Source organism: Ricinus communis, chromosome 4 (assembly GCF_019578655.1).
Source record: "Ricinus communis isolate WT05 ecotype wild-type chromosome 4, ASM1957865v1, whole genome shotgun sequence".
Classification (NCBI taxonomy): Eukaryota; Viridiplantae; Streptophyta; class Magnoliopsida; order Malpighiales; family Euphorbiaceae; genus Ricinus; species Ricinus communis.
In genome coordinates this window covers 16,194,906-16,216,481 of record NC_063259.1, presented here as the reverse complement: position 1 = coordinate 16,216,481, position 21,576 = coordinate 16,194,906, and the positions used below count along the sequence as shown (strand labels likewise).

At 32.1% G+C, this 21,576-nt stretch overlaps 1 long non-coding RNA gene across 1 annotated transcript; it reads right to left on the bottom strand.

The window, feature by feature from the left end:
• Positions 1 to 323: 323 nt before the first annotated feature.
• On the bottom strand, positions 324 to 2,975 carry LOC112535600. The gene is made up of 2 exons (XR_003079694.2): positions 2,076 to 2,975; positions 324 to 683 (listed from the first exon to the last, which is right to left on the bottom strand). It is a non-coding gene; the product is annotated as an uncharacterized LOC112535600 (long non-coding RNA).
• Positions 2,976 to 21,576: the final 18,601 nt, after the last annotated feature.

Below are 21,576 nucleotides of genomic sequence, written 5' to 3'. Positions count from 1 at the left end.
CATATATATTATTATTGTTAGAGATTTCGCGGCACTAAACAATAACAAATACAAATGATTTATTAGAGTAAACATCCAATTAACCATAGTCATTTTAGTATTGGTTGGACTCAAATTCTATTAGTTAAATTCTACAATTCATTTAACTCTTTCATATCTTTAAAAAAATAAATTTATCCTGACAACATTTGCATATTTTATAAATAAGGTGTAAATTTTGATTCTTTTTTTAAGATTTGATGTATACATCATAACTAATAGGAGAGTTACACGTATGTATGGATGTTTTATATTTTAGTATTTGATGATTGACATATACTTCATCATTTAAAACTGATAAATATGTATGAATCATCTATCAATTTGGTACATAAATGAAAACATATACTAAACTTATTACTAGTCAAGTCATTAGTAACCAAAACAAAGAGAGGAGATGAAAGAGCCACACATATACATGTCCGTGACCAGAACTAAAGAATACACACCTGTGACAGCTAATGTATATATAGTTGTCTGCTTCCGAAACTAAAGAACACTTGTGACAGCTAATACATAAACTCTAAATCCCATTTAGCATGTAATTTTGTGAAAATGATCTGAGTTCAGCCTTGGCAACTATATACATAGCTGAACTTGATCACTTTCTTATCCGCAAAGCTTTGTAAATGAATTACTCATAGCTGCAAAAGAAAATGCATCACAGAAACATTCTCTTTATAGAGCACTATCACAGTTAAAAGAAAAATGATTGTTCGTAACAATGTAAATAATATTATGATTGACTAATTAAATATTTATAAATTTTTAAAACAAATTATACAATTTATAAAATAAGTTATTACATTTATCCTTACTTCGCATGAGAACAAATTGAAGCCTTAAAATCACATTCTTTATTCAATAAATTATAGCCATTTCTTTAGTAAAGTTGAAATATAAACTATATGCGAATATTTTATAATTTATTATTGGATGATTTATACAAATTTAATTATTTAAAATTACTCAATATCTGCCATTTATTTATCGGTTTGATATAAGAAAGATATACATTTACATTAAATAAATTTTTATTTTTTTTTTCAACTATACATGAGGATTTTTTTGCTCCATTTTGCATCAGATACAGCTATGTCATTATAGAGAAAGGTTCAGATTTCTTGAATCAAGCTATTAAATCAAACATGGTGTTTAACATATAGCTAGGTAGGTAGCTAGCATTTTATAATTAAGAAAAGAACACTGTTTCTTCCTCTTCCAAGATTAGACATAAACATCACTATTTGCTGTGAGGTACTCATGGTGATAAAGTGATTAACTACTATTGGATTGAGAATTTGGTTAGTACACATACAAAGTGCTCTTAACCCAACATAAGCATATGCATAGATCCTGTGTTTGAGTGTGAAGGTCTAATCAGAATTAATGGTGGGTCATGAACACCAAACTTGGACATTTAACCTTATACAATTAAGGCAAAGTTATAGCCAAATCATAGACCCTTTTGTCTCATTCTGAATTCACACTCTTACAATTATATCAGTGCAAAAACAGTAATGACAATGTGCTAACAGACATGGACAGATCACACAGATGTAAAACAACTATTTATAATGTGAACTGAATACACAATCATAAAACATGTTAAATAAAATACATTATCTAAGTAGCATGTTTCTCTTGTGTCTTGTGTAATTTTATTTTCCCTTATTCATATATATAATACATATATTTAAATTGATTGTAGATATTAATTAAAATTGCCATGCCAAGACAAATATGAAATACACGAGAGAAGCATACATAAAATTGTCTTTGTTGAATGTTTTTCTTTAAATATATATATTTTTTATTTTTAAATTGTTGTAGCTGGAGTTGATCAGTAGGTTAATAAATGACCAGGGCTTGACTTGGACAGGCAGATATGTGTAGCAGTGACTTCATGTGTATGTGTTTATGTATTGACATGACAACCAGAGAGAATGCAATTAATTTCAATGGCTTACAATATAGAGAAACAAGAAATCCAAAAGGAAACAAACGAAAACTGAGTCAAATACCAAAAGAATTACCTGAAGGTTGTGCTTAAGAAGTTATGTCATTAATCCCCCTCCAAGAAAAGAACTGATTCAATCTCTTACTGTTGGTGATTGAGGGATTGAAGCTGCAAGATGACCTGATGGAACTATTTATACTCATAAATATCTATACCTAAGCTCAACTGGGTGTATGCCCAATTAGGTTAATTTCCTATCTATGTATATATAGGTGTACTTACTCACCCCTTTTTTCAGCTATAATTAATTACACATATTCTATATCTAAGTACCAAATCCATATATATCACATAAAATGTATCCAAAACTGGCAATACAAATCTATGGATAGTGCCTGATTCTATCTATATATACAAATAGTATAGTAGTGAGAAAGAATATGCATAAAGGGTTCATTACCAGATCATGCTGGCAGCTTCAATCTCTCAAACCAACATATCAAACAAGTTAGTTAATGGGTATTGATGGATATTGGTTGGGTATACCAAAAACAAAAACAAAAGCAAAAAAGAAAAAGAAGAAAAGAAAGGTAGAAAGTGGGTGTTGGAAATTGGAGGAGTTTAGCAGACAGAATTTGTTTATACCAAAGGATTTTCTTGAGAAAGAAAGCATGAGCCATGCATGTATCTGTGGGTAGAGAAAGAGGGGAATCCTTGTGATTATCTCTTCTCTATTTATAAAAATATGCACTCAACCCCTCTCTCTCTCTCTCTCTCTCTCTCTCTCTGTCTGACTTATTTCTCAGCTCTTTTCTTCTTTGTACTGTGTCATAGATGGAGTATTTAATGGTGGGTTTTGGTCCTTCCTTACAGCTATTGACACTGACCATTTGCCCCTCTCTTTCTCTCTCTATAAGGTTATTACATGAGTGAGAGAGTTATAACAATCAATGAAATGTTAAAGGGGACCACTAAAGGTCCTCTTTTAACACTCAAAGAAACTCCAGATCTCAACAGAAATTGATTAATTGTATGTGTACTGTTAAATAAACTATTTTTAAAGTCAACCCTAAAAGTGGGTAGACTAAAAACATGGAAGGTTAATCATACTTTACCTAAAAGTATAAATATAATTTGGTCCGGTTCGAGATCTCTTTTCTTTAAAAATAATGATTAATTTTTAACTTTATTATTAAAAAAATTTCCTCCTCCTGTGCCTCTGAACTGTAAGTATAATATTATGTTTGCCTTTAACTTTCATGAATAGTTTGAGGCTTGAGATTTCTTTTGTTTTTGATTGGATGGTAATACATTAATATGCTAATTAAAAGTTAATAATTAGACCCTTTTCCATATAAATTTGATCAAACATACTAATTATATTTACAGTTAATTTCATATATATTTGATGAATAACTACATCAAAATTAATGTACTCATTTGGGGGTTATGCTAAAGAATTATAATTAGCTATATATCTATATATAGTTGATATATCTAAAACTGTTGCTGGCTAGATCACAAAGCTTTTCTCTGGATAAATTAGTCATAATTATATAAATTGTCAATTGAATTTTATATTACATTTTATTTTGATTCTAGAACTTTAGTTTATTTTATTTAATTTTTATCTGCAAATTTGATTAAATTGACATATAATTATAGTCTTAATAATTGAAACGAAATAAATTAAAATCTTACTAAATATAATTTAATCACACGACTTTTATTATTATCCCAAAAAAGTAGAAACAAAAATTAGTTACTATTGAGAATATTAGTAGCAACATAACAATATTGGGTTTTTAGTATTAGATTAAGGAGAAAAAAATACCTTTTGAATTTCGGCATTATAACTTTTATAATTGAGGCTTTTTCTGTCACAATTTTTAAGGTTTGTGTTTTATTGCGTTTGCTCTTTTAAATATATCCTTTTTAAAATTGTCAGTAATTAATAATATAAAAATAACAAATTTTATTTCTCGGTTGAAATGTACATAGAAAAATATTGTAAATCTGCCAAACCATGAGATATACTTTTTTAATTTTTCCTATATTAAATTATAAACATCAAATGACTTTAATTCAATTATAACTGATTTACAATTACTTTCAAGTATAATTTAATTATAACTGAATTATAATTACTTTCAAGTAATGAGAAATTAATTGGTTGTTGTTACTGTAATTCAGGGCTGATAATCTATTTATTTCTAATATAGTGTTTGGTTGAAATCCATAAATATTTATGGAATTAATTTTTAAATCTAGAATTTATATATTTTAAAAGTTAATTTAGTATTCTACATAATTAAATAATTAAATTTATGTGGAATTAGTTATAGCTAAACTAAATTCTAACAAAATAAATAAAATTTTTAAATGAATTCCACATTAATAAATCAATACATTTCATAACACCAAAATATCTCTTTAACTTTATCATTTCTATTTTATTTTTTTTATATATTTTTCGTAAATGAAATAAATTATTTTATAGATTTAAACCAAATATAGTATAAAGGTATGTTTAATTAGAGGTCAAAGATTAAAGATTAAGGGGTTAGTACTTAATTTTTCTTTACCTTTATTTGGTAATGTATTTTTGTTAAGAGATTAATTGAAAAAGAAATTATTAGTTAAACTTTTTATTAAATCCCTTCATCTTAGGTTAAAGGAAGGTTATAGGCAAAAGGAAAATAATTAAATTTTTATTTGTTATTGATATTTTACACATCTTAGTTTATTGTAAATAATTTTTATTTTTATTTTTTAATTATATAATAATTACATTTAATGCTCATCAATTTATAGATATTATCAAATAATATTAACAGTTTAATAGTTGCAGTTGTAATTATTAACTGTTAAAACCATTTTCTTAACCTTATCAAGACCCAGCCTAAGTTTCAACCACAACATAGACAAAGAAAAATTTGTGATTATATTAATGCAGAAAAAGAAAATATGCTGAGAATGAGATGACTAATAGCCTCTCATTTTCTACCAGTGAAATAAAAGGCAGCTAACACAGAAAAGTTGGGAATAATGTTACATGTTGCTTTGCCTTTGATGAGATCTCCTTCATATATGTATTTTCTTTGAGAATGTTAGGAAAATTAATGTTTGACATCAACTGGAGCTGGGGTTTGTTGGGTTACTTAATTTCACAGCAGAGAAGATGTTAAGAAAAAAAACAAAGGGAAACAAATTAAATTCTCCAATTCGAACTGTATTAAAATTCTTAAGATAGTGTTTTATTACTCTAAAAATTCTATCCGACATGTTCTAAATTACTCTATACTACTAAATTAAAAAAGAAAAAGAGAAAGAAAAATTAAGGAATTGTCACGTGCTAAGAGACCTATTGGACCAACAGCAAAACAATTTCAATAAATACTGTTTCAATATTTATATGAAGGGTATGTATTAGCCAGGTTGGTGGAATCAGTTTGGAGGGGGTATCCTTTTGTCTTTAGCTATGGGTGGGTCTTCTGTCTTCTGTCTTTGGTGTGTATGGTTGACAAACAGTGACATATAGACAAACCCTAATGGGAGGAGAAGGACCACACCTTTTCCTTTAATTGTTTTCTTGATTAAATGGATAGGATCACATGGATTTGCTTTGTAATTTAGCTCAAAGAGTTGAATCTTCATTTGATTAAGGTAGGTATGTGGGTGGCGGATGTGAATAAAGCATTTGCAGGTTAAATTAGGGTTTCTTCTTTACAAAAAATTTCATCACTTTTGTGTTTTCTTCTTCTTCTTTTTCTCCCTTATATTTTTGGTCCCACTTTGTGTTTTTTTTTTTTTTCACTTGCTTTCCCTTTATATTATTAGGGTTTTCAGATGCCTTTTGTTGTCCTCAGAGTAATTTCTGTTTCCACATTATAGGGTGTGCATGTTCATTATCTCTTCAAAGCATATGTTATGTGATCATAATCAATTTGCAAATTCCATTTTCCCTTAAAAAGAAAAAAAATCTGATTATGTATCCAATACAGTCTGTACTATTTTCTTTATTATTGTTAATACAATTTTTTTTAATATGTATATCTAGATTTAAAACATTTTCTCAAGATTTTAATATAGATGCATATCTAAAGTTTGAACTCGAAATCATAGCTAATCTAGAATAGACTCTTACTATTTTATCTATACGTTTTTTAGTTTGTTAATACAATCTTAGACATGCATTTCAAATATAATTGCTAAATCATATTAATTAACAGTGCTAATATGATCATTCGTATATATCTCAATTTCAATTTGAGTAAGATTATCATATATATATATATATATATATATAAAATAAACATTTACTGAAATAATTTTCTAATTAATAATAATAGCACATGCTAACTGCATTTTAGTGAATAATAATAAAGTTCTGAATATATTTCTATACTTTAATTCCTCGAACTCTTAAGCTTCTTTGAAATAAGGATTAAATTAATGTATCCTTATAACATTCTAATTAAAGGTAAAACTCTTGGAGAGCAATAGTGTTGAAGATTGTAACCTGAAGGCAACAGGAAAGAGAGCCTCAGACACCGCACAGGCAAAAAAGTCTGTGCAGGGCTACTCATCACAGGCTGCAGGAAAAAGGGAGCAACCATTCCTGTGCCAGGGAATGGTCACTTCAACCTTTCCTAAACAGAAAGGGACGTTGGACAGAGTTTACAAGGCAACCAGTATAGATTAGGCTACCGTTGCACTTCATGTATATATATTCACAATCACCAAACAATGTAATCTCAGAATTCATAAATAAAAACACACTCTTCATTATCACAGAAAATCAACATGGTATCATAGCAGGTTTCAAACCTGTGAAGAATCAATCAAACATAAACCAACCTTTCCTGCTGCCTTAAGTTATACATGTTGTTAGAGTCATCAGAGGCAATATGGACAAAAGTAAAAGGATTATACGGGCATTAACAGAACTTCGCACACATATTCAATCTTAAACAAGAACTTGCACAAATCACTCAAGGGACGAAAAGTGGCTCAGAATATGCCACAGAAATTCTTACCAGATGGGAAGAGCTTCAAAATTATCTTCCCCCGACAACAGATTCATAAGAAATTCAAAGAAGGACTGAGCAAGATCTAGTCTACACATACCTGGGAGGATTGGACTCAAGCTACGAAAGCTTGAGATCGCAAATCCTCATGTCGACCGAGCTTCCAAAAATAGATGCTGCAATTGTAATTATCTAGCGAGAAGAAACTCGCCGAAGCCTTATGAACACATCTCTCTCACTCGAAACTGCCAACAACCCCACTTGCTCCACTCGATGTCTCCCTACCCACGACGTGGCTCGGCCAAGGAGAGAACCAAGCAGCGTAGAACGGTGTGACCACTGTAAAAAATAGAGTCATCACCGCGATGCTTGCTGGTTTCTTCATCCCAAGCTAAAACCAAATCTTTAGAGATGGGAGAGTGGAGCGGCAAGGCGAGGAGGAAGTGGCGTTCGGCTAGGGGGAGCTGCGGTGAGAGAAGAGGTTTGGCTAGGGGGAGCGGCGGGGAGAGAAGAAGAAGGAGAAGGAAGAAAAAACCCTAATGGAAAGGGTATATGTGAAAATTATTATGTGAGATCCGACATTTCTTTCTCGACCCGACCCGGATCCGCCAACTCGGGCCGACCCGGTTCAGTCAACCCGACCCGACAAGGTTCTGCCTCGACCCGACCCGGTCCATCTGCTCAACAACCCGACCCAGCAGTTTCCAACATACATCTCACCCATTTGCTGTCCCAAATCCAAGCCCTGGTCCAACAGCAGTCAAATGGGTCAGGTTCGGTATCTCACTCTTCTCTAAAAACTGTAATTTTTTATCAAAATGATCAATGAATCATTGATTCCGGAGCCACCAATCACATGTCCTGGAATCCAATGAATCTGAAAAATCTTGCACCCATTGCTGATTCCCAACATGTGACGGTTGCCAATGGAAATAAGGCCACTATTTATGGCTAAGGCACCACCACGCTACTTAATAAACAATTGCATAATGTATTATTATTACTTGATTTTAAATCCAATCTATTGTCTGTTGCAAAATTAACTCGTGATTTAAATTGCAATGTTATTTTCTCACCCATCGTCAGTGCAATTTCAAGATCGAGTAACAGGGAAGACGATTGGTGAATGGCGACTAAAAAAAGGGTCGCATTATCTTATCAACCCAACCAGCCAATGTCTCATAGCCTCTCCCACTGTCAATCAAGGCATGTTGATGCATTGGCGGTTTGGGCATCCATCTGATTCTGTCTTAAATAAATTATTTTGTTATAAATTGAATTCTAGTTACTATGATGTGTGCAAATTTTTAAAACATACTCGCCTACCTTTTCCTTTATCTTCCTCTGTCTCTACCAAACTGTTTGAATTAATCCATTCTGATGTTTGGGGAACTGCCCCTATTGAATCTTATGATCACTACAGATATTTTGTCACATTCATTGATGACTATTCCCGCACTACTTGGATTTTCTTACTTAAAGGAAAAAATGAGGTTTTCCCTTACTTTCAAGAATTTTTTCATTTTATTCAAAATCAGTATGATACCAACATTAAAATCTTCCGGTCAGATAATGGTACTGAGTATGTCAACAAACATTTTTCTGACTTTTTTAAACAAAAGGGTATTTTGCATCAAACCATGTGCATTAACACCCCCGAGCAAAATGGGATTTCTGAAAGAAAAAATCTTCATCTTCTTGAAGTTACTAGAACTCTGCTCTTTCACAATCATGTTTCTAATATCTATTGGTCCGATGCCATTCTCACTGCTACTTACCTAATTTATCGTTCACCAAGTGTCACCTTACAGAATCTAAGTCCATTAGAAATTCTAAAAGGATGCAAAGTAGAATTAGGGCACATCCGAGTCTTTGGCTGTATTTTTTATGTCCATGTCAAACGCCACCATAAGTTTGACAAAAGTTCTATTAAAACCATTTTCTTAGGGTATTCCTCACAAAAAAAGGGATACAAATGCTACGACCCCTCCACTCACAAGACTTATGTATCTCGCGATATCTCTTTTAAAGAAATGACTCTTACTATCCTCAGATTCCTTCCACATACACTCATGGGCCACACACTCCTTTATTTACGCACAACTTTATTTCTTCTGATTGCAGCCAACCGACTTAGGATGCTCCCCCCGAAGGGGACTCAACACCAAATATCCCCTCAAGTGCAATTCCTTCAGGGGGAGAAAGTGACAACACCGAGAATTTAGAAGATGGATCTGAAGCTACTCAAGAAGAAATTGCCTTGAGACGATCCACTTGACAGACTCGCCGTCCTGCAAAACTTCGAGACTATGTGTCTCATTAGGTATCATACCCAATCCAACACCTCATCACATATGACAATATCTTAAACACATACCAGGCCTACCTAAGCAATATTATAGCTCACACCGAACCCACATCCTTTTATGAAGCCAACACCGATCCAAAATCGTGTCAGGCCATGAAAGAAGAGCTTCAAGCCCTAGAAAAAAAAATACATAGGACATAGTGCCTCTACCACCAAAAAAAAAAAACCGTAGGGTGCAAGTGGGGATACAAGATAAAATATAGGTGTGATGGGACAGTTGAGAGGCACAAAGCTAGGTTAGTAGCCAGAGGATTTACTCAAACACATGGAGTTGATTACCTTTGCCCCCGTTGTAAAATTGAACACTGTTCGAATTCTATTATCTGTTGCCACTAACCTAGGATGGAACTTTTTTCAAATGGACGTAAAGAGTGCATTCCTTCAAGGAAACCTAGAAGAAGAAGTTTACATGACTCTTCCCCTCCGGCCATAAATCTACATCGGATTCCTCTCTGGTATGTAAACTAAGAAAGGCAATTTATGGATTAAAACAGTCTCCAAGAGCATGGTATGCCAAACTAAGCCTCTTTCTTTTGAATATTAATTTCAGTAAAAGCACCTCTCATTCCTCTATGTTCGTCAAGCATGCACACTCACATACTATTGTTGTTCTTGTATATGTTGATGACATCATAATAATAGGAAATGATGACCAAGAAATTGAAAAGGTCAAGCAAAGTCTAAAAAGGGAATTCAATATCAAAGACTTAGGTCAACTGTCATATTTTCTCGGAATAGAAATGGCCAAGTGAGACAAAGGACTGTTCCTATCTCAAAGGAAGTATGTCCTTGACCTACTAAAGGAGACAGGAAAACTGGGAGTCAAGCCAGCCAACACTCCAATGGAAACCAATGTCAGACTTAATTTAGAAGATGGTGAGTCTGTCTCAGACATAGGTCAATATCAGCATCTGGTAGGGAAGTTAATTTATCTAACCGTCACAAGGCCTGATATTACATATGCTATGAGTATGGTAAGCCAATTCATGCACGCATCCCGTACTAGTCACTCAGAAGCTATCGACAAGATACTTAGATATCTCAAGGGCACCCCAGGACAAGGAATCTGGATGAAGAAAAACAACACTAACACCATAGTTGGCTTCTTTGATGCAGATTGGGCAGGAAGCTATGATAAGAAATCAACCACAGGTTTTTGCACCTTCGTAGGAGGAAACTTGATGACTTGGAAAAGCAAGAAACAAAATGTTATGGCAAGGTCAAGTGCAGAAGCTGAGTATCGAGCCATGGCCTCTACAGCCAGTGAGCTTATCTGGATCAAGCAAGTACTCTAGGACTTAAAGATTGAATGTAAAGGATCTATGAAGATGTACTGCGACAATCAGGCAGCACGTCACATTGCATCCAATCCAGTGTTTCATGAATGTATCAAGCACATTGAAGTGGATTGTCACTTCGTCAGAGAAAAAGTACAGTCAAGGGAAATTAAAATAATATTCATCAGAAGCCAAGATCAGCTGGCCGATATCTTTACAAAAGCCCTAAACAAAAATAGTCATAAAATCATTCTCAGCAAAATGGGTTCGATTAACCTCTACGAACCCATTTTGAGGGGGAGTGTTGAAGACTGTAACCTGAAGGCAGCAAGAAAGAGAGCCTGTGCAGGGCTACTCATCATATGTCGCAGGAAAAAGGGAGCAACCATTCCTGTGGCAGGGAATGGTCACTTCAACCTTCCCTAAATAGAAAGGGACATTGGACAGAGTTTACAAGGCAACCAGTATAGATTAGGCTACCGTTGCACTTCATGTATATATATATATTCACAATCATCAAACAATGTAATCTTAGAATTCATAAATAAAAACACACTCTTCATTGATCACAGAAAATCAACAAATAGTAATGAGAAGAAATCATAAAATAAAAAAGAAAAAAAAAGAGAAACCATTTACAGGAAAATCAATATTGAAAATAAACATTTGAGTTGTCAAAATCAAATGTTGATCCAATAATTATATAAAATATTATTCTTTTGAATTGCTTTAGCTCTTTTATATATTTCATATTCTATTATTGAATAAATGAAAAATATAATAAGTATAAAATTTTTTAAAATGTATATTATACTTATAATTAAATATAAAATACTTATAATACATATATATACTCGTTTAATAATTAATTAAAACGCATCCCAATAGTCAAAGACTTTTACATTCCTTTTAAACTGTCTTTTTCCTTTCAATAAAAAAGAATAAAAAATTATTCACTTTCCAACATGATGAAAGGTCAAACTAACTACCACTTATATTAGAAAGTTAAAAATTTTAATTTTCTTTTAACTTCTACATTAAAATGGGTTTGTTCCAATCAAGCTATAGTCTCATTTTCCAAGTTAACATGAATCTCATGTCTCCAAGTTTTATTTTTATTAAGCAAGTTCAAGTGGAAAACACCACATGGGAAATCAAGATCTTGTATCCCCATTAACTTCTTTGCCTCTGTTCCTTTGACCTTTCCCCATATACTTTTCTTTTTTTCTTTATATATATATTGGAAAATGGATTTTTAGGTTGTCTTATCTGCCTCATAGCATGTGTACAGTGAAATTTTATGTTTAGGATAAATTTATATACATGAGTGATGGAATCTTTCCTTTTTTCTTGTTACATGGAAACTAATGAGTTGATTAACTGTATTGCTAGATGACCTCTATTTTGGGAGCACTTTGTATCTCTCTTGAAATATAATATAGTGAGGTTAAGGATGTCAATGTCCTCAACAGTTTATTTATTTATTGAGAAAGAGATCTCTACCTAGTTCCCATCAAAAGAAGATGGTTAGAATTATTTTTTTAATAAAGGTGCTTCTTGGATTTTTATTTTTTTAAAACAAAATATATAGTAGGCCTTATCACTAGGTTAAAATATACCTTTCAAAATTTAAATTACAAGATTAGCTTATGTGTAAAATATGAGAGTTCTAATCTAAAACTAGATTCTGATTTTAAATAAGTTTTGAGACTAGTTGTGAAAATAATTTCAACTTAATTAAGAAATTGAGTCTGAGGTTTAGTTATATTAAAATTTTTGAGATAGTATTTTATCATCGTAAGAGTTCCGCATGATACGCTTTAAATTAAGTAGACTAATTATTGATATACATTTAAAATTAAAATAATTTAATCATATATAAAAACTTTTTTATGGATGCATGTGCATAAGCAGTTGAGATATTTAAGAGATTAAAAGAAAAGAAAAATATTAAACAGGTGAAATTAGTAAAATCATGTATTGTCTTCAACTTAAGACTATTAAATACTAGAAAAATCACACATTTCTTAGAATATATATATATTTTTAAGAGTCAGCGAGTCCTATCCTTCATAATAAGTAAACTTTTTCCTTTATAGTGAGTATAAGGAGACGACTATCCTATATTAATATCTTTACTAACTAATAAGTTAGTTTACTAGTTATACGACAATTTTTTATCCTAAAAAATAGTAATATTTGTTATATTTATAGTATTAATTTTTAAAATACTAAAAATTAATTAATTAAAATTTTTAAATAATTTTTATTTTGAAACTAGTAAAACTTTAAAATATTAAAAAAAATTAAGAAAGATACTTAAAAATATTTAGATTATTATTATTTTTTAAAATATTATAAGGAATTATAAAATATTAAAATTTTATTTATAAACTTGATTTATATTATTATTTATAATCAAAATAATTACAACAGTGGTATAACGTATAAATAAACGATTAGTAAATAATAAATTATAGAATGCAACTTGAGTTACATTATAGTTGGAATTAAAGAGAACTAACTTGAAGCAATGAGAACCTAACTTAGCAGAAAATTAATACTTTCTACAATTTTAGGTGTTTGACAAATTTTTTTAAGGAAAGGTTAACAAAAATATTCTTATATCAAAGAAAATGACTTTCAATTTGAAAAGAGAAAGCTATCAATAATTGCTTTAATTTAATTAGCATATTATTAGAATAATTCTAATAAGCAAATTCTACTATATATTACAACTCAAATTCTACTAGCGTGTCATTGGCTCCTCCGGAGTTGTATTTATTTTAGATGATTGTAAAATACAATTGTTTACACTTATCACTTGAAAAGACAATTTTTTGGGTCATTTTTCTTGTTAAGAAGAACAATCAAAAGAAAATACTAAAAGTTAATTATACACTCCTAACTTCAAAAATCAGGAGACCCAACAAGTAAAGTATATTTTTAAGCTTTTAAATTTTTAAATTTTATTTTTATTAATTTATTAAATTTTTATTTTATTTTATTGAATTCTTATATTTTTATTTTTTATTAGTAAGTTTTATCAAAATAAAAATAAAAATGTAAAGCTCAATAAAATAAATAAAAATCTCATAGAATATATATAAAAATTCATAATAAAACTAAAACTAAAGTATAAAAATTCAATAAGATAAAATATAAATATAAAAATATAAACATATAAACATATAAAAGCTCAATAAATAAAATAAAAAATAAAGAGTCAATAAAAGCTATAAAAATTTATGAGCTTAATAAGAGATTTTGCTAATTTAATATCGTCCTTTATTTTCAGCCAATAATATTCATCCACTTAAAACCTCTATTAGGGAGACCATAGAGTATAAATAAAAAAATATTCACAATATACATATATATAAAAATTAGTGTTTGATGTGTATATTTATTTTTAATACAAATTTAATTTTATGTATAATTCTATAATTTTTTTATTAATTTATTAATTAATAAATTAAAATTATTAATTAAATAATAATTATTATTTTAAAAATAATATATTAATTAATTTTTAATATTAAATAATCTAATTAATTAATTTTCTAATTAGCAGTAATTATAATTCTAGAATATAGCATTTTAAATTACATCTTTAATAATATATTAACTAATAAACAAACTCCGAATTATATAATAGTAGTATCTACTACGTTTATAATATTAAGTGATAGAATATTAAAATTAATTAATAAATATTTTTAAAATAATTAATATCTTGTTGCACTAATAAAATCTAAAATATCAAAAAAAAATAAGAAAGACACTTAAGAATATTTAATTTATTATTAATTCTTAGAATATTAAATATTAAAACTTCTATTAGTCTATAAATTCAAGTTATTATTATAATTTAAAATTAAAATAATAATAACGATAATAAAATACATATAAATTTAATTTATATTATAATTTATAATTAAAATAATAACAATGATAGTACAACACATAAATAAATAATTAAATTTTATAAATAAAAAAATAAAAAGATAAGATTTACTTAATTCATATGGTTGGCATTTTCATGAGTTTATGTATTTTAGATCTATCCATAGTTTCAAGTATTTTAGCCTTATCTCTTTATTACGAGTTTTAACTTCATCGCATCTCATGTTCTTCAACCTCATCATGTCAAATAGTTTCAAAAATTTTAGCCTTATCTGATTCATTAAGAGATTTAACTTCTATCACATCTATGACTTCAACCTCATCATGTCAAATTTCTCAAAAATATTTTAATTTGTTTTTAGTTTTATCTCATTTGTTTTAATTCTATCCCAACTTTTCATGTATTTTTTTCATTAATCATAATTTTCAATTGTTTCAACTTTTATCATAATTTTTGTTTGTTCAAACCCACGTCACGTCTTCCAAGTGAAACAAGTTTTTCTTGTTTTCCAATCTTAACATTTTTCAATCTTTGAATGTTTTTATTTGATTGAATATATCTATTGGTGTCTTTAACTCACATGAAAAAATTCAACACTTTAAGAACTTTAAAAAAAAAAATTTAACCATCTTAATTAGTATATTTGAGATTATTGAATGATAATTAGTATTGTATACTTTACTTTACTTTACTTTAAAGCTTGATATACTTTACTTTTACATTCTTGAAAAGAATACATGCTTAAAGAACATCCAAAGAAAATTAAACAACTTCTTGAATTTGGACTTGTAACACATTGAAAGAGATGTAATCCACACCATCTTGTCTTAAAGATCCTTCTTGGTCTGCTGACATGTGGAATTCTAAATCTTAGATATATTTTATTAATGCCTCTTGATACTTCTTAATTCTTGATCTAGTAGTAGGACATCGTGGTAACCTATTGGATTCCTGACCCATTTGACTTGATCTTGCTCTTTATGTTCATATTTTTCAAGATCCTTAGCTTTCTCTATTCGACTATCATCTAATAACTCTTGTCCATCTTCCATGCCTAGATTGGTCCAATAAACTAAATGAAATTAATAAGCGTTGAATTTAAATATAATTCTTCAAGTCTTGATGTATCCTTAGTCCAAATGTCTTCAATAAGCTTATTGACTTGTAATTTAAATCAGACTAGGAATTCTAATTGATTAGGATTCCTAGTTGAATTAGGCTTCCTTGTTAGATTAGGATTCCTTGAGCTAGTGAGATTTGCATCATCAGGACTCATTATTAGAATATGATTCTTTATGCTAGTTTGGTTCTTATTTTTCTCCTTATCTTTGAAAAAGGTATATCCTCAAAACTTACCCGAATATTATGAAAGAAGCAAACTTATAAACTCCAAGAACAATATAAATTCATTATCAACCTGAAAATCTTACATAAAAATGGTTAGAGGAACTTTAGAACAAATAGTATTTTGAATGCCAATAAAATAAACATGTTCAATTGGCTCAATTGTATCAAACAAAATATCTTCATTCTTCACCAACTGAACTTTTGCCTCAACTTCAACGATGATCTCTTCATCTTAGAATTCGATCAAAAGTAGTAAATCATTGTCTTTATCACCATCTTCAATCATCATATCTTTAAAATCTTTATTGACCTTAGTAGAGCAATTTACCTCCTTTATATCATCAATACTAGTTCCAAAGATGGCTTAGATTCAGTTTTATCTTTAGTGTGCTTATATTAACGTCAAAACTATGCCTTATTGTTTTAGAAAAGCTTCTTATAGATTTTAAGTTCCCTTGAAATTTTATCATCATTAGCTTGACGCGGTTGTCTTACTAACTTCTTTAGTTTAGTTTTAGGATTATAAAAATTCCATAAACGCTTTTAATAATGCTCATCATTCTTTTATTCCCACAATCTATTATAGGATTGATAAAGAAGAAGTTGTCTAGAAAACTCCTTTTGATGAAATATCTTACTACACATACAACTTTTAATACCCAGATTTAAAAAATAAATATATAATAAAGTAAAATAAATAAATAATTATAATAAATAAATAAAATAATAATAAATAATACATTTTTCCTTTTCCTTCCCCTTCCCCCCTTCCTTCTTTTCCTTCCTCCTTTTCCCTTTTCCCTTCTCACTTTTCCCTACCGACCGCCTCTCCTCACCGCCTCGCATGCCGACGCACCGCCGCCACCATCCAATAGCACCTTCCCTCCACCGCCATCACAGGCCGCCTTTCCTCCTCCTCCCTCCGCACGACGCCGACGGACGATTAAGAGGTTGCCACTATTCGGTCTCCTCGTCAAGGCCCATTCGACAATCCAACACCGGATTCAGACTCCTCACCCCCGAAAACCCCCGGAGCAAGTCTTCCCCTCCGATTTCCTCCACTGGCAACTTCGAAGGAGCTTCACTAGAGCAGCCCATTTTCGGCCCCAATCTGGTGCCTTCCGGCGAGTTTTTGGTCGAAACTCTCATGGTTTCGGACTCCCTGCAACTCGAGCTTCGCGTAGGTGCTTTCGAATTCGAATCCCGACATCGTTTTGCAGGGGGGGAGGGGGGGGGTGTAAACGTCCGTAAATTAGGAGAGATTCTGCCGAATTTTCAATAGAATTCTCAAGTCTAAAATAATCTTAGATAGTCTAATCTAGGAGTCTAGGCCTAGGAAAAATCTAAGAATGTCTATTAACTGAGTGTTTTCATGAATAAATAATCCGTCCATTCCGCCAGCTCTACCCGAGGTATAGGAGCGGACTAAGGAGCGCGACAAAACTGTGAGTTAAAGTCATATAATTGCTGTACATTGGCATGTCTAGATTTAATGTGATAATTAATGATTAGTGTTTATGTATGATTATCATTATCGTTATTATAATTAAATTTCATTTAATTGATAATCATCACGAATAATATTAATATTATTATTAGTTGATTTATCTCGTTATTTATGATATTTTAAATAATGTTATTTTAATACTATTATTATCTCGACAGAACTATATTTTGCATGCTCACTTTATCGAGGTTTCCAAATCTTTATTTTCAGCATGATATTAAACAGTTACGTAAGCTTATGATTATTATATTTATGGTATGTGACAATGGGATGAGGCTATAGTAGAACATGCCACCTAATGGGTTACATCAGGACTGCGTGCGTACCGGTAATAATCAGAGACAGGTAACAAGGTTATTTTGGATTTTTCCCTGGTCGAGTATAACTCTCTGGGCTGTGAAAGCTTGACTTTCGGAGAAAAGTCCCTGGTCAAGTAATGCTCTCTGGGAACTGGCTTAGTTGGGAATCAATTGTCCAGGCTGGATGTAAGGATCCTGATTGAGTTTCAATCTCTGGGCGCCAGACCTATTGGAATGAGAGAGCCGAAAGGCTACTAGCATTTTGGGTTAGGGTTCTGCTAAGCCACTCGTCCCATAAGTCTTTAGATGTATTTTATTTTTAAATTATGGTATGACTCGTATTTGATATACAATAGCATGATATACTGAGTTAATAAATATTATTTTATTGAGAAGACTGCAATAGTTACAGGATTATTTGATTTTAACTCACTCTCGAGACTGACAATCTCAACTTTATTTTTGAGGTGACAGTTAGAGTTCTTCGTCGTCCTACAATTTGATAGCCCGACTTCTTTCTTCATCGGGTTTATTGTAAATAATCTATACTTTCATATTTTTAGTTATTTTATATTCTAGATCTTCCGCAGTAGTGTTTTTGATTTTTTATGATTATTCTGGTCCATAATGTAGTGAAATATTAGCAATGACCAGTTTGATTTGTGTATAGCATGCCAATAATGATTAATATAATATTTTTATAAGTATTTTATTGAATTATCGGTTAATAAGGCTTACTACGAAATTCGGTAGCCTTAAGCCTACCCATTCCCTAGTGCTGGTCACGAGTCAACAGATCGGGTTGTGATAAAGTTGGTATCAAAGCCTAGGTTTAGTTACCTTCGACCTAGGTTAGCTTCCTTAACTACTGCAGCATTAGGAAATTGAGTGTGTCCTTGTGTGTTTCGCTGATTCTAGTATCTGCGCTATACGTTAGAGAGTCTGTTGGGTTTGATAGCTTGTTGTTTATTTTCAGTCCTTGCCATACCGAGGACTCGAGCGACTGCAGCTGCAGCATTGGCCCAAGAAGGCCAAGATGAGTTTTTTGCTCAGACAGCCCCTCTGGCCCCAGCCCATGGTACCAGGATGCGAGGTAGGCCTCAAGTAGCAGCCTAACCAGATTAGGGCGAGACTTAGGAGGCACACGGTGTTGGTGGATTCCTAATTCTGGAGCCAGCACCTGTCAAATGTGCGGTAGGTCATATCAGGAAATGTGCCTAGCTTCTAGTGAAGCCTGTTTCAGGTGTGGCGAGATGGGTCATATGGCTTGAGCATGCCCTTGTTACTTCAGCCAGCCAGCTTTTCCTCAGGGCTCATCTACCAGTGCGACCCGACCAGCTTTTCCTATAGCTTCGGTATATTTTCAAGGTGGATCTCAGTTTGTCGACCAACAAGGCTGTAGTTTTAGAGGTAGATCTATGGAAGGCCGATCTGGGGGCAGAGTTCAAAGTCAAGCTTCAGGCTCTCAGCAGTCAGACCATGGGCAAGCGAGAGTGTTCACCCTCACTCATCAAGATACACGAGCCTCAAATGTTGTGGTGTCAGGTATTATTCATGTCTGCTAGTTTGAAGCTAGAGTTTTATTTAGACCTTAGGGCTATGCATTCTTTTGTATTGCCTAGTTTTGCTTTAAGATTGGATGTCCAGCCCGTTAGACTTCAAGTTCTAGTGTCGATAACTATGCCGTTAAGTGATGCCTTAGAGACTGATGTGATTCCATTGTGTCCGGTGTCAGTTGAGGGACGAGATTTGGTTGTTAACTTAATTATGTTGGATGTAATGGATTTTGACGTGATTTTGGGAATGGATTGGTTGGCTATGCATTTCGCCATGTTGGACTACCGGAAAAAATAAGTAACTCTTTAAATTCTCGGAGAATCAGAGTTTTATTTTAAAAGCGAGCAGATATCTACTCCATTGAATCTCGTGTCAGCTATTACACCTAGGCGGATGCTTCGCCGTGGATGTTCGGGATATTTAGCTTTGGTTAGGGATACCTCAGTAGGAAAAGGTAGCGTTGAGGATGTTTAGGTGGTTTGCGAGTTTCCTAATGTATTTCTAGAAGAACTACCAAGATTTCCGCCTAACACAGAGATAGAATTCTGCATCAACGTGGTACCGGGTACAGTACCTATTTCCTTGCCGCCCTACCGAATGGCACCATCCGAGTTAAGAGAATTAAAGGAGTAGTTATAGGACCTCCTAGATAAGGGTTTTATTAGACCTAGTATGTCTCCTTGGGGTGCTCCTGTTCTATTCGTGAAGAAGAAGGATGGTACTTTGCGCCTCTGTATTAATTACCGACAACTGAACAAAGCAACGATTCGTAACCGGTATCGGCTTCCTTGCATCGATGATCTATTCGATCAGATTCAAGGAGCCACATGCTTCTCCAAGATTGATTTACGATCAAGGTATCACCAGTTGAGGATCCGTGAGGAAGATGTGCCGAAGACGGCGTTCAAGACGCGTTATGGGCATTATGAGTTTCTAGTGATGTCCTTTGGACTCACTAATGCTCCTACGGCTTTCATGGATCTGATGAATTGGGTGTTCAAGCAATTTCTGGATCATTTTATCATTGTATTCATTGATGATATCTTAGTGTACTCCAAAAGCGAAGAGGAGCACTCGTGGCATTTGAGGACAATACTTCAAACGTTGAGGGAGCATTAGTTGTATGCTAAGTTCTCCAAGTGCGAGTTTTGGTTAGAAAGCGTTGCTTTTCTAGGACATGTTGTGTCTAAAGAAGGTATCCAAGTAGACCCCAAGAAAGTGGAGGCGGTGACTGACTGGCAGAGACCGACCACGGTAACAGAGGTGCGTAGCTTTCTAGGATTAGCAGGCTCCTATCATCGATTCATTCGTGAAGGTATTCAATGCTCTCTAGGCGTCGGCTTAGTTGGGAATCAAGTGTCCAGGCTGGATGTAAGGACCCTAGTTGAGCTTCGCTCTCTGGGCGCTAGACCTATTGGAATGAGAGAGCCGAAAGGCTACTAGCGTTTTGGGTTAGGATTCTACTAAGCCACTCGTCCCATAAGTCTTTAAATGTATTTTATTTTTAAATTATGGTATGACTTGTATTTAATATACAATGGCATGATATATTGAGTTAATAAATATTATTTTATTGAGGAGACTGCAATAGTTACAGGATTATTTGATTTTAACTCATTCTCGAGACTAACAACCTCAACTTTATTTTTCAAGTGACAATTAGAGTTCTTCGTCGTCCTGCAATTTGACACCCCGACTTCTTTCTTCATCGGGTTTATTGTAAATAATCTATACTTTCATATCTTTAGTTATTTTATATTCTAGACCTTCTGCAGTAGTATTTTTGATTTATTATGATTATTCTAGTCCATGATGGACGTGAAATGTTAGCAAACACTAGTTTGATTTGTGTATGGCATGTCAATCATGATTAATATAATATTTTTATAAGCATTTTATTTAAATTATCGTTTAGTAAAGCTTACTACAAGATTCTTAACCATTCCCTGGTGCCGGTCACGGGCCCACAAATCGGGTCATTGACATAACTCATATGTTTAACACTCAAACTCTACTCTTTAGTTCTTACAAAGACTAAATCAATCAATTATCAAACAACCAAAGTTATAACCTTCAATAACTCAACAAATCAGAATTAGAGACAAACGCGACAACAAGAAAATAAAAGCTAGACTTAATGAAGAAGATTAAGCTTAAACACAATAAATCATACAAGAATAAGAGAAAATAACAAAATAATAAGCTTAATGAACAAATTAAATGAAAAAGCACAAAATTAAAACACCAAAAATGAATTTTTTAAATAAATATATTAATGATAACCA